We start from the raw sequence: 15,449 nt of genomic DNA, 5'->3' as shown, positions 1-15,449 counted from the left end.
TAGGGTTTTACTGTAATATGATGTATACGTATGGTTTTACTGTAATATAATGTATACATATGGTTTTACTGTAATATGATATATACATATGGTTTTACTGTAACATAATATATACGCATGGTTTTACTGTAATATGATGTATACGTATGGTTTTACTGTAACATAATGTATACGTATGGTTTTACTGTAATATGATGTATACGTATGGTTTTACTGTAATATAATGTATACATATGGTTTTACTGTAACATGATGTATACGTATGGTTTTACTGTAATATAATGTATACATATGGTTTTACTGTAATATAATGTATATGTATGGTTTTACTGTAATATAATATATACATATGGTTTTACTGTAATATGATGTATACATATGGTTTTACTGTAATATAATGTATACGTATGGTTTTACTGTAATATGATGTATACATATGGTTTTACTGTAATATAATGTATACGTATGGTTTTACTGTAATATAATGTATACATATGGTTTTACTGTAATATGATGCATACGTATGGTTTTACTGTAATATGATGTATACGTATGGTTTTACTGTAATATAATGTATACATATGGTTTTACTGTAACATAATATATACGCATGGTTTTACTGTAATCTGATGTATACGTATGGTTTTACTGTAACATAATGTATACGTATGGTTTTACTGTAATATAATGTATACATATGGTTTTACTGTAACATAATGTATACATATTGTTTTACGGTAATATGATGTATACGTATGGTTTTACTGTAATATAATGTATATGTATGGTTTCTCCAACATAGGTGTGTCCGGTCCACGGCGTCATCCTTACTTGTGGGATATTCTCTTCCCCAACAGGAAATGGCAAAGAGCCCAGCAAAGATGGTCACATGATCCCTCCTAGGCTCCGCCTACCCCAGTCATTCTCTTTGCCGTTGCACCGGCAACATCTCCACGGAGATGGTTAAGAGTTTTTATGTATTCCCACCGTTTCCTCTTATTCCCAGGCTGGTAGCCAGGATCAATCAGGAGAGGGCTTCGGTGATCTTGATAGCTCCTGCGTGGCCACGCAGGACTTGGTATGCAGACCTGGTGAATATGTCATCGGCTCCACCATGGAAGCTACCTTTGAGACAGGACCTTCTTGTTCAAGGTCCATTCGAACATCCGAATCTGGTTTCCCTCCAACTGACGGCTTGGAGATTGAACGCTTGATTTTATCAAAGCGTGGGTTTTCAGATTCTGTAATAGATACTCTGATTCAGGCTAGAAAGACTGTAACTAGAAAAATTTACCATAAAATATGGAAAAAATATATCTGTTGGTGTGAATCTAAAGGATTCCCATGGAACAAGATAAAAATTCCTAAGATTCTATCCTTTCTACAAAAAGGTTTGGAGAAAGGATTATCTGCAAGTTCTCTGAAGGGACAGATCTCTGCTTTATCTGTTTTACTTCACAAAAGGCTGGCAGCTGTGCCAGACGTTCAAGCGTTTGTTCAGGCTCTGGTTAGAATCAAGCCTGTTTACAGACCTTTGACTCCTCCCTGGAGTCTTAATCTAGTTCTTTCAGTTCTTCAAGGGGTTCCGTTTGAACCCTTACATTCCGTAGATATTAAGTTATTATCTTGGAAAGTTTTGTTTTTGGTTGCAATTTCTTCTGCTAGAAGAGTTTCTGAGTTATCTGCTCTGCAGTGTTCTCCGCCCTATCTGGTGTTCCATGCAGATAAGGTGGTTTTGCGTACTAAGCCTGGTTTTCTTCCGAAAGTTGTTTCCAACAAGAATATTAACCAGGAGATAGTTGTACCTTCTTTGTGTCCGAATCCAGTTTCAAAGAAGGAACGTTTGTTACACAATTTGGACGTAGTCCGTGCTCTAAAATTCTATTTAGAGGCCACTAAAGATTTCAGACAAACATCTTCTTTGTTTGTTGTTTATTCTGGTAAAAGGAGAGGTCAAAAAGCAACTTCTACCTCTCTTTCTTTTTGGCTTAAAAGCATTATCCGATTGGCTTATGAGACTGCCGGACGGCAGCCTCCTGAAAGAATCACAGCTCATTCCACTAGGGCTGTGGCTTCCACATGGGCCTTCAAGAACGAGGCTTCTGTTGACCAGATATGTAAGGCAGCGACTTGGTCTTCACTGCACACTTTTGCCAAATTTTACAAATTTGATACTTTTGCTTCTTCGGAGGCTATTTTTGGGAGAAAGGTTTTGCAAGCCGTGGTGCCTTCCATTTAGGTGACCTGATTTGCTCCCTCCCTTCATCCGTGTCCTAAAGCTTTGGTATTGGTTCCCACAAGTAAGGATGACGCCGTGGACCGGACACACCTATGTTGGAGAAAACAGAATTTATGCTTACCTGATAAATTACTTTCTCCAACGGTGTGTCCGGTCCACGGCCCGCCCTGGTTTTTTTAATCAGGTCTGATGAATTATTTTTTCTAACTACAGTCACCACGGTATCATATGGTTTCTCCTATGCATATTTCCTCCTGTACGTCGGTCGAATGACTGGGGTAGGCAGAGCCTAGGAGGGATCATGTGACCAGCTTTGCTGGGCTCTTTGCCATTTCCTGTTGGGGAAGAGAATATCCCACAAGTAAGGATGACGCCGTGGACCGGACACACCGTTGGAGAAAGTAATTTATCAGGTAAGCATAAATTCTGTTTTTACTGTAACATGATGTATACGTATGGTTTTACTGTAACTTAATGTATATGCATGGTTTTATTGTAACAATGTATATGTATGGTTTTTCTGTAATATGATGTATACGTATGGTTTTACTGTAACTTGATGTATACGTATCGTTTTACTGTAACATAATGTATACATATGGTTTTACTGTAATATGATGTATACATATGGTTTTACTGTAACTTAATTTATATGCATGGTTTTACTGTAATATTATGTATATGCATGGTTTTATTGTAACATAATGTATACATATGGTTTTACTGTAATATGATGTATACGTATGGTTTTACTGTAATATAATGTATACATATGGTTTTACTGTAACATAATGTATACATATTGTTTTATGGTAATATGATGTATACGTATGGTTTTACTGTAATATAATGTATATGTATGGTTTTACTGTAACATGATGTATACGTATGGTTTTACTGTAACTTAATGTATACGCATGGTTTTATTGTAACAATGTATATGTATGGTTTTTCTGTAATATGATGTATACGTATTGTTTTACTGTAACATGATGTATACGTATCGTTTTACTGTAACATAATGTATACATATGGTTTTACTGTAATATGATGTATACATATGGTTTTACTGTAATATAATGTATACGTATGGTTTTACTGTAACATAATGTATACGTTTGTTTTACTGTAATATGATGTATACGTATGGTTTTACTGTAACATAATGTATACGTATGGTTTTACTGTAATATAATGTATTCATATGGTTTTACTGTAACATAATATATATGCATGGTTTTACTGTAATATGATGTATACGTATGGTTTTACTGTAACATAATGTATACGTATGGTTTTACTGTAATATAATGTATACGTATGGTTTTACTGTAACATAATGTATACGTATGGTTTTACTGTAATATAATGTATACATATGGTTTTACTGTAACATAATGTATACATATTGTTTTACGGTAATATGATGTATAAGTATGGTTTTACTGTAATATAATGTATATGTATAGTTTTACTGTAACATGATGTATACGTATGGTTTTACTGTAACTTAATGTATACGCATGGTTTTATTGTAACAATGTATATGTATGGTTTTTCTGTAATATGATGTATACGTATGGTTTTACTGTAACATGATGTATACTTATGGTTTTACTGTAATATAATGTATACATATGGTTTTACTGTAATATAATGTATACGTATGGTTTTACTGTTATATAATATATACATATGGTTTTACTGTAATATGATGTATATGTATGGTTTTACTGAAATATAATGTATACATATGGTTTTACTGTAATATAATGTATACGTATGGTTTTACTGTAATATAATGTTTACGTATGGTTTTACTGTAACATGATGTATACTTATGGTTTTACTGTAATATAATGTATACATATGGTTTTACTGTAACATAATGTATACATATGGTTTTACTGTAACATGATGTATACGTATGGTTTTACTGTTATATAATATATACATATGGTTTTACTGTAATATGATGTATATGTATGGTTTTACTGTAATATAATGTATACATATGGTTTTACTGTAATATGATGTATACATATGGTTTTACTGTAATATAATGTATACGTATGGTTTTACTGTAATATAATATATACATATGGTTTTACTGTAATATGATGTATACGTATGATTTTACTGTAATGTAATGTATACATATGGTTTTACTGTAATATAATGTATACGTATGGTTTTTACTGTAATATGATGTATACATATGGTTTTACTGTAATATGATGTATACATAGGGTTTTACTGTAATATGATGTATACGTATGGTTTTACTGTAACATAATATATATGCATGGTTTTACTGTAATATGATGTATACGTATGGTTTTAATGTAACATAATGTATACGTATGGTTTTACTGTAATATAATGTATTTCTATGGTTTTACTGTAACATAATATATACTCATGGTTTTACTGTAATATGATGTATACGTATGGTTTTACTGTAACATAATGTATACGTATGGTTTTACTGTAATATAATGTATACGTATGATTTTACTGTAACATGATGGATACGTATGGTTTTACTGTAATATAATGTATACATATGGTTTACTGTAACATAATGTGTACATATTGTTTTACGGTAATATGATGTATACGTATGGTTTTACTGTAATATAATGTATATGTATGGTTTTACTGTAACATGATGTATACGTATGGTTTTACTGTAATATAATGTATACGTATGATTTTACTGTAACATGATGTATACGTATGGTTTTACTATAATATGATGTATACGTATGGTTTTACTGTAATATAATGTATACGTATGGTTTTACTATAATATGATGTATACGTATGGTTTTACTGTAATATAATGTATATGTATGGTTTTACTGTAACATGATGTATACGTATGGTTTTACTGTAACTTAATGTATACGCATGGTTTAATTGTAACAATGTATATGTATGGTTTTTCTGTAATATGATGTATACGTATGGTTTTACTGTAACATGATGTATACGTATGGTTCTACTGTAACATAATGTATACATATGGTTTTACTGTAATATGATGTATACATATGGTTTTACTGTAACTTAATGTATATGCATGGTTTTACTGTAATATTAAGTATATGCATGGTTTTATTGTAACATAATGTATACATATGGTTTTACTGTAATATAATGTATACATATGGTTTTTACTGTAACAATGTATACGTATTGTTTTACTGTATTATGATGTATACGTATGGTTTTACTGTAACTTAATGTATACGTTTGTTTTACTGTAATATGATGTATACGTATGGTTTTACTGTAACATAATGTATACGTATGGTTTTACTGTAATGTAATATATACATATGGTTTTAATGTAATATAATGTATACATACGGTTTTACTGTAACATAATGTATATGTATTGTTTTACTGTAATAAAATGTATACATATGGTTTTACTGTAATATGATGTATAGGCATTGGTTTTATTATAACATAATGTATACGTAGGGTTTAAATGTAATATAATGTATACATATAGTTTTACTGTAATATAATGTATACTTATGGTTTTACTGTAACATAATGTATACATATGGTTTTACTGTAATATAATGTATACATATGGTTTTACTGTAACATAATATATACGCATGGTTTTACTATAATATGATGTATACGTATGGTTTTACTGTAATATGATGTATACATATGGTTTTACTGTAATATAATGTATACATATGGTTTTACTGTAACATGATGTATATGTATGGTTTTACTGTAATATAATGTATACATATGGTTTTACTGTAATATGATGTATACGTATGGTTTTACTGTAATATAATGTATACATATGGTTTTACTGTAACATGATGTATACATATGGTTTTACTGTAATATGATGTATACGTATGGTTTTACTGTAATATAATGTATACATATGGTTTTACTGTAATATAATGTATACGTATGGTTTTACTGTAATATAATATATACATATGGTTTTACTGTAATATGATGTATACGTATGGTTTTACTGTAATATGATGTATACATATGGTTTTACTGTAATATAATGTATACGTATGGTTTTACTGTAATATAATATATACAGATGGTTTGACTGTAATATGATGTATACGTATGGTTTTACTGTAATATAATGTGTACATATGGTTTTACTGTAATATAATGTATACGTATGGTTTTACTGCGTGGCCGGACTTTTAGCTGACAGACATTTGGCAGACGGACATTTGGCCGACGGACATTTGGCCGAAACACAAGTGTCTGTCAGATAACAGTCCGGCCACGAGATAGATTTGATAGATAGATACATACATAGAATATATAGATAGATCAATAGATGCAATAGATACATTTGATAGATATGATAGATAGATAGATAGATAGATAGATAGATAGATAGATTTGATAGATAAATAGATAGATTTGATAGATAGATAATTTCCCAGACAGAGAATTACAAAACGTGCGGTCTGGTAAGGTTCCCAGAGGCAGTTGAGGCGCCCGAGGCTCTGATTAGAACAGAGCACTCTGGAACGTATCTGCCCTCGGCCGAAATCGGAACATTCTTTAGCTTTCTGTCTGTCGGCCAAATGACCGTCTGCCAAATGTCCGTCTGCCAAATGTCCTTCTGCATTTTGTCAGAGCACCGTTTTACTGTAATATGATGTATACATATGGTTTTACTGTAATATAATGTATACATATGGTTTTACTGTAATATAATGTATACATATGGTTTTACTGTAACATAATATATACGCATGGTTTTACTGTAATATGATGTATACGTATGGTTTTACTGTAACATAATGTATACGTAAGGTTTTACTGTAATATAATGTATACATATGGTTTTACTGTAACATAATATATACGCATGGTTTTACTGTAATATGATGTACACGTATGGTTTTACTGTATCATAATGTATACGTATGGTTTTACTGTAACATGATGTATACGTATGGTTTTACTGTAATATAATGTATACATATGGTTTTACTGTAACATAATGTATACATATTGTTTTACAGTAATATGATGTATACGTATGGTTTTACTGTAATATAATGTATATGTATGGTTTTACCGTAACATGATGTATACGTATGGTTTTACTGTAACTTAATGTATACGCATGGTTTTATTGTAACAATGTATATGTATGGTTTTTATGTAATATGATGTATACGTATGGTTTTACTGTAACATGATGTATACGTATCGTTTTACTGTAACATAATGTATACATATGGTTTTACTGTAATATAATGTATACATATGGTTTTACTGTAATGTAATGTATACATAGGGTTTTACTGTAATATGATGTATATGTATGGTTTTACTGTAATATAATGTATACATATGGTTTTACTGTAATATGATGTATACATATGGTTTTACTGTAACATAATATATACGCATGGTTTTACTGTAATATGATGTATACGTATGGTTTTACTGTAACATAATGTATACGTATGGTTTTACTGTAATATAATGTATTATATGGTTTTACTGTAACATAATATATATGCATGGTTTTACTGTAATATGATGTATACGTATGGTTTTACTGTAACATAATGTATACGTATGGTTTTACTGTAATATAATGTATACGTATGGTTTTACTGTAACATAATGTATACGTATGGTTTTACTGTAATATAATGTATACATATGGTTTTACTGTAACATAATGTATACATATTGTTTTACGGTAATATGATGTATAAGTATGGTTTTACTGTAATATAATGTATATGTATGGTTTTACTGTAACATGATGTATACGTATGGTTTTACTGTAACTTAATGTATACGCATGGTTTTATTGTAACAATGTATATGTATGGTTTTTCTGTAATATGATGTATACGTATGGTTTTACTGTAACATGATGTATACGTATGGTTTTACTGTAACATAATGTATACATATGGTTTTACTGTAATATGATGTATACATATGGTTTTACTGTAACTTAATGTATATGCATGGTTTTACTGTAATATTATGTATATGCATGGTTTTATTGTAACATAATGTATACATATGGTTTTACTGTAATATAATGTATACGTATGGTTTTACTGTAACATAATGTATATATATGGTTTTACTGTAATATAATGTATACGTATGGTTTTACTTTAACCTAATGTATACGTTTGTTTTACTGTAATATGATGTATACATATGGTTTTACTGTAATATAATGTATACATATGGTTTTACTGTAACATAATATATACGCATGGTTTTACTGTAATATGATGTATACGTATGATTTTACTGTAACCTAATGTTTACATATGGTTTTACTGTAATATAATGTATACATATGGTTTTACTGTAATATGATGTATACATATGGTTTTACTGTAATATAATGTATACATATGGTTTTACTGTAACATGATGTATACATATGGTTTTACTGTAATATAATGTATACATATGGTTTAACTGTAATATGATGTATACGTATGGTTTTACTGTAATATAATGTATACATATGGTTTTAGTGTAACATGATCTATACGTATGGTTTTACTGTAATATAATGTATACATATGGTTTTACTGTAATATAATATATATATATGGTTTTACTGTAATATGATGTATACATATGGTTTTACTGTAATATAATGTATACGTATGGTTTTACTGTAATATGATGTATACATATGGTTTTACTGTAATATGATGTATACGTATGGTTTTACTGTAATATAATGTATACGTATGATTTTACTGTAACATGATGTATATATATGGTTTTACTGTAATATAATGTATACGTATGGTTTTACTTTAACCTAATGTATACGTTTGTTTTACTGTAATATGATGTATACATATGGTTTTACTGTAATATAATGTATACATATGGTTTTACTGTAACATAATATATACGCATGGTTTTACTGTAATATGATGTATACGTATGATTTTACTGTAACCTAATGTTTACATATGGTTTTACTGTAATATAATGTATACATATGGTTTTACTGTAATATGATGTATACATATGGTTTTACTGTAATATAATGTATACATATGGTTTTACTGTAACATGATGTATACATATGGTTTTACTGTAATATAATGTATACATATGGTTTAACTGTAATATGATGTATACGTATGGTTTTACTGTAATATAATGTATACATATGGTTTTAGTGTAACATGATCTATACGTATGGTTTTACTGTAATATAATGTATACATATGGTTTTACTGTAATATAATATATATATATGGTTTTACTGTAATATGATGTATACATATGGTTTTACTGTAATATAATGTATACGTATGGTTTTACTGTAATATGATGTATACATATGGTTTTACTGTAATATGATGTATACGTATGGTTTTACTGTAATATAATGTATACGTATGATTTTACTGTAACATGATGTATACATATGGTTTTACTGTCATATAATGTATACATATGGTTTTACTGTAACATAATGTATGCATATTGTTTTACGGTAATATGAAGTATACTTATGGTTTTACTGTAACTTAATGTATACGCATGGTTTTATTGTAACAATGTATATGTATGGTTTTTCTGTAATATGATGTATACGTATGGTTTTACTTTAACATGATGTATACGTATCGTTTTACTGTAACATAATGTATACATATGGTTTTACTGTAATATGATGTATACATATGGTTTTACTGTAACTTAATGTATATGCATGGTTTTACTGTAATATTATGTATATGCATGGTTTTATTGTAATATGATGTATACATATGGTTTTACTGTAATATAATGTATACATATGGTTTTACTGTAACATAATATATATGCATGGTTTTACTGAAATATGATGTATACGTATGGTTTTACTGTAACCTAATGTTTACATATGGTTTTACTGTAATATAATGTATACATATGGTTTTACTGTAACATGATGTATACGTATGGTTTTACTGTAATATAATGTATACATATGGTTTTACTGTAATATGATGTATACGTATGGTTTTACTGTAATATAATGTATACATATGGTTTTACTGTAACATGATATATACGTATGGTTTTACTGTAATATAATGTATACATATGGTTTTACTGTAATATAATGTATACGTATGGTTTTACTGTAATATAATATATACATATGGTTTTATTGTAATATGATGTATACATATGGTTTTACTGTAATATAATGTATACGTATGGTTTTACTGTAATATAATATATACATATGATTTTACTGTAATATGATGTATATGTATGGTTTTACTGTAATATAATGTATACATATGGTTTTACTGTAATATAATGTATACGTATGGTTTTACTGTAATATGTTGTATACATATGGATTTACTGTAATATAATGTATACGTATGGTTTTACTGTAATATAATGTATATATAGGGTTTTACTGTAATATGATGTATACGTATGGTTTTACTGTAATATAATGTATACATATGGTTTTACTGTAATATGATATATACATATGGTTTTACTGTAACATAATATATACGCATGGTTTTACTGTAATATGATGTATACGTATGGTTTTACTGTAACATAATGTATACGTATGGTTTTACTGTAATATGATGTATACGTATGGTTTTACTGTAATATAATGTATACATATGGTTTTACTGTAACATGATGTATACGTATGGTTTTACTGTAATATAATGTATACATATGGTTTTACTGTAATATAATGTATATGTATGGTTTTACTGTAATATAATATATACATATGGTTTTACTGTAATATGATGTATACATATGGTTTTACTGTAATATAATGTATACGTATGGTTTTACTGTAATATGATGTATACATATGGTTTTACTGTAATATAATGTATACGTATGGTTTTACTGTAATATAATGTATACATATGGTTTTACTGTAATATGATGCATACGTATGGTTTTACTGTAATATGATGTATACGTATGGTTTTACTGTAATATAATGTATACATATGGTTTTACTGTAACATAATATATACGCATGGTTTTACTGTAATCTGATGTATACGTATGGTTTTACTGTAACATAATGTATACGTATGGTTTTACTGTAATATAATGTATACATATGGTTTTACTGTAACATAATGTATACATATTGTTTTACGGTAATATGATGTATACGTATGGTTTTACTGTAATATAATGTATATGTATGGTTTCTCCAACATAGGTGTGTCCGGTCCACGGCGTCATCCTTACTTGTGGGATATTCTCTTCCCCAACAGGAAATGGCAAAGAGCCCAGCAAAGATGGTCACATGATCCCTCCTAGGCTCCGCCTACCCCAGTCATTCTCTTTGCCGTTGCACCGGCAACATCTCCACGGAGATGGTTAAGAGTTTTTATGTATTCCCACCGTTTCCTCTTATTCCCAGGCTGGTAGCCAGGATCAATCAGGAGAGGGCTTCGGTGATCTTGATAGCTCCTGCGTGGCCACGCAGGACTTGGTATGCAGACCTGGTGAATATGTCATCGGCTCCACCATGGAAGCTACCTTTGAGACAGGACCTTCTTGTTCAAGGTCCATTCGAACATCCGAATCTGGTTTCCCTCCAACTGACGGCTTGGAGATTGAACGCTTGATTTTATCAAAGCGTGGGTTTTCAGATTCTGTAATAGATACTCTGATTCAGGCTAGAAAGACTGTAACTAGAAAAATTTACCATAAAATATGGAAAAAATATATCTGTTGGTGTGAATCTAAAGGATTCCCATGGAACAAGATAAAAATTCCTAAGATTCTATCCTTTCTACAAAAAGGTTTGGAGAAAGGATTATCTGCAAGTTCTCTGAAGGGACAGATCTCTGCTTTATCTGTTTTACTTCACAAAAGGCTGGCAGCTGTGCCAGACGTTCAAGCGTTTGTTCAGGCTCTGGTTAGAATCAAGCCTGTTTACAGACCTTTGACTCCTCCCTGGAGTCTTAATCTAGTTCTTTCAGTTCTTCAAGGGGTTCCGTTTGAACCCTTACATTCCGTAGATATTAAGTTATTATCTTGGAAAGTTTTGTTTTTGGTTGCAATTTCTTCTGCTAGAAGAGTTTCTGAGTTATCTGCTCTGCAGTGTTCTCCGCCCTATCTGGTGTTCCATGCAGATAAGGTGGTTTTGCGTACTAAGCCTGGTTTTCTTCCGAAAGTTGTTTCCAACAAGAATATTAACCAGGAGATAGTTGTACCTTCTTTGTGTCCGAATCCAGTTTCAAAGAAGGAACGTTTGTTACACAATTTGGACGTAGTCCGTGCTCTAAAATTCTATTTAGAGGCCACTAAAGATTTCAGACAAACATCTTCTTTGTTTGTTGTTTATTCTGGTAAAAGGAGAGGTCAAAAAGCAACTTCTACCTCTCTTTCTTTTTGGCTTAAAAGCATTATCCGATTGGCTTATGAGACTGCCGGACGGCAGCCTCCTGAAAGAATCACAGCTCATTCCACTAGGGCTGTGGCTTCCACATGGGCCTTCAAGAACGAGGCTTCTGTTGACCAGATATGTAAGGCAGCGACTTGGTCTTCACTGCACACTTTTGCCAAATTTTACAAATTTGATACTTTTGCTTCTTCGGAGGCTATTTTTGGGAGAAAGGTTTTGCAAGCCGTGGTGCCTTCCATTTAGGTGACCTGATTTGCTCCCTCCCTTCATCCGTGTCCTAAAGCTTTGGTATTGGTTCCCACAAGTAAGGATGACGCCGTGGACCGGACACACCTATGTTGGAGAAAACAGAATTTATGCTTACCTGATAAATTACTTTCTCCAAGGGTGTGTCCGGTCCACGGCCCGCCCTGGTTTTTTTAATCAGGTCTGATGAATTATTTTTTCTAACTACAGTCACCACGGTATCATATGGTTTCTCCTATGCATATTTCCTCCTGTACGTCGGTCGAATGACTGGGGTAGGCAGAGCCTAGGAGGGATCATGTGACCAGCTTTGCTGGGCTCTTTGCCATTTCCTGTTGGGGAAGAGAATATCCCACAAGTAAGGATGACGCCGTGGACCGGACACACCGTTGGAGAAAGTAATTTATCAGGTAAGCATAAATTCTGTTTTTACTGTAACATGATGTATACGTATGGTTTTACTGTAACTTAATGTATATGCATGGTTTTATTGTAACAATGTATATGTATGGTTTTTCTGTAATATGATGTATACGTATGGTTTTACTGTAACTTGATGTATACGTATCGTTTTACTGTAACATAATGTATACATATGGTTTTACTGTAATATGATGTATACATATGGTTTTACTGTAACTTAATTTATATGCATGGTTTTACTGTAATATTATGTATATGCATGGTTTTATTGTAACATAATGTATACATATGGTTTTACTGTAATATGATGTATACGTATGGTTTTACTGTAATATAATGTATACATATGGTTTTACTGTAACATAATGTATACATATTGTTTTATGGTAATATGATGTATACGTATGGTTTTACTGTAATATAATGTATATGTATGGTTTTACTGTAACATGATGTATACGTATGGTTTTACTGTAACTTAATGTATACGCATGGTTTTATTGTAACAATGTATATGTATGGTTTTTCTGTAATATGATGTATACGTATTGTTTTACTGTAACATGATGTATACGTATCGTTTTACTGTAACATAATGTATACATATGGTTTTACTGTAATATGATGTATACATATGGTTTTACTGTAATATAATGTATACGTATGGTTTTACTGTAACATAATGTATACGTTTGTTTTACTGTAATATGTATACGTATGGTTTTACGTATGGTATACGTATGGTTTTACTGTAATATAATGTATACATATGGTTTTACTGTAACATGATGTATACGTATGGTTTTACTGTAATATAATGTATACATATGGTTTAACTGTAACATAATGTATACATATTGTTTTACGGTAATATGATGTATACGTATGGTTTTACTGTAATATAATGTATATGTATGGTTTTACTGTAACATGAAGTATACGTATGGTTTTACTGTAACTTAATGAATACGTATGGTTTTATTGTAACAATGTATATGTATGGTTTTTCTGTAATATGATGTATACGTATGGTTTTACTGTAACATGATGTATACGTATCGTTTTACTGTAACATAATGTATACATATGGTTTTACTGTAATATGATGTATACATATGGTTTTACTGTAACTTAATGTATATGCATGGTTTTACTGTAATATTATTTATATGCATGGTTTTATTGTAACATAATATATACATATGGTTTTACTGTAATATAATGTATACGTATGGTTTTACTGTAACATAATGCATACGTTTGTTTTACTGTAATATGATATGATGTATACGTATGGTTTTACTGTAACTTAATGTGTACGTTTGTTTTACTGTAATATGATGTATAAGTATGGTTTTACTGTAACATAATGTATACATATGGTTTTACTGTAATATGATGTATACGTATGGTTTTACTGTAATATAATGCATACTTATGGTTTTACTGTAATATAATGTATACATATGGTTTTACTGTAACATAATATATACGCATGGTTTTACTGTAATATGATGTATACGTATGGTTTTACTGTAACGTAATGTTTACATGCAGTTTTACTGTAACAATGTATACGTATGGTTTTACTGTAATATAATGTATACATATGGTATTACTGTAATATGATGTATACAGTGAATAAAAAAGAATGATTTGGTCTCTAAAAGAAGCCAAAAAATTCTGGTATTATAGGCGCTAAAAAAGCTTAAAATAGTGTGATAAATAAACTAACTTAATTAAGTGTAAATAATGTGCAAATATAAGATGCAACCAATAAATGTGACAGTGACACAAATTAAAAAGTGTGCAGACTCTGCATGAATTTAATAACAATATCTTAAGTGAACATAAAAAATTAATAAAAAAGTGTTTAAAATACAAAGTGGCAAATGCGTTGATCAGACGCAGTTACAAGTGTAGTGTACAATTTGCAACAGTAACTAGAAAAACAAACATCTCATATAAATCTTTCTGAAGAAATAAGAAGTCGCATAAATTCAATTGGTTGTCAGAGGGAATATCTTGTCAAGCTCGAGATAGGATTTTCAGGTCAAGCTGGAACGAGATAATTTTACTGTAATATAATGTTTACGT

Source organism: Bombina bombina, chromosome 12 (assembly GCF_027579735.1).
Source record: "Bombina bombina isolate aBomBom1 chromosome 12, aBomBom1.pri, whole genome shotgun sequence".
Classification (NCBI taxonomy): Eukaryota; Metazoa; Chordata; class Amphibia; order Anura; family Bombinatoridae; genus Bombina; species Bombina bombina.
The sequence above is the reverse complement of the archived record's forward strand: the minus strand, read 5'-3'. Positions refer to the sequence as shown.